The sequence below is a fragment of the Penaeus monodon genome, chromosome 28, assembly GCF_015228065.2.
Source record: "Penaeus monodon isolate SGIC_2016 chromosome 28, NSTDA_Pmon_1, whole genome shotgun sequence".
Taxonomy (NCBI): Eukaryota; Metazoa; Arthropoda; class Malacostraca; order Decapoda; family Penaeidae; genus Penaeus; species Penaeus monodon.
Window position 1 is genome coordinate 3,308,924 of NC_051413.1, and position 957 is coordinate 3,309,880.

The 957-nt window shown below is 37.0% G+C and overlaps 1 protein-coding gene across 3 annotated transcripts in view; it reads left to right on the forward strand.

Annotated features, from left to right (window-relative positions):
* Positions 1-162: 162 nt before the first annotated feature.
* LOC119591291 (receptor-interacting serine/threonine-protein kinase 1-like) overlaps positions 163-957 on the forward strand; it is a 7,694-nt gene continuing 6,899 nt past the window's right edge. Inside the window, exon 1 of one of the 3 annotated variants that reach the window (XM_037940017.1) lies at positions 163-181. The gene's annotated coding sequence lies outside the window, so the exon portion shown is untranslated. Of the gene's footprint in view, positions 182-227; positions 247-321; positions 341-957 lie in introns of those variants that run through there. The other 2 variants (XM_037940018.1, XM_037940016.1) reach the window with 2 other exon arrangements.

The window sequence follows — 957 nt, forward strand, 5'->3', positions numbered from 1 at the left end:
CAATTGTATATTTACAAATGTCCTTTCAGAATGCAGTTGGCCTTGGGCACCAAACAGAAAGAACAATCATCCTAAACTTTGTAGTAACTTCATTAACATAGGAAGGATACACATATAACGCATCATTTCCGGAAACACAATGGTGTAGTGCGCCAAGGAAAAATGAGGATTCGACGAAAGTGTAAGTTAAAGACACCACTGGGTAGCTATTCCCTTTGATAAGGTTCAGTATTCATCCTGCCGTTGGTGAGTCAGTGCGTACGGTTACAGACGGGGCCTCCTAACTGTTTATTTTTATGTATGGTGGGATGTGTCATACAGATTTTACATTTTATATGAAGTGAGTGACGTCTAAAGAAACCAGCTGTAGAGGAGATGAGATATTCTGGTGTGTTTATGGGTAGGAAAAACAAGTATAATATAGCATTGAGTTCATCTGTTGTCTAGCATTGTATGTGCAGGGCTTGATGAGACAATCGTGTAAAAAGAAATGAAAGCGTTACTCAGTTTACATGTTACATTCGTCCGTTTTACTCTTGGGAAAAGCATGATATTGATTAGAATGCAGTGATACCAATAAGTCTTAGTGAATATGTTGACAAGTGTAGGAAAAAGGAATAAAACATATTAAAATGGAGACTTACGATATGGCAACAGTTTATAGGATGTGGCGGGTTAAGTTGCCATTTATTATAATATGATTGCAAATAATACAAGAAGAAAAAGAATTCCACGTTTAACGCAATATATCGGATATACCTCTCAATCTGAAAACAAAAAAATATCTCCCATTTTAGAGACAATAGATACATGCATGTACAAAAGAGCTTTCTAAAATAGAATAATGGGTTTGAAGGTCACATAAGTAACTCGGAGAAGGAACTAAGCTGTAACCAGGTGTATGATCACACTTCGCACAAACGCACGCACATATACAGATGCGCACACATAGACGTT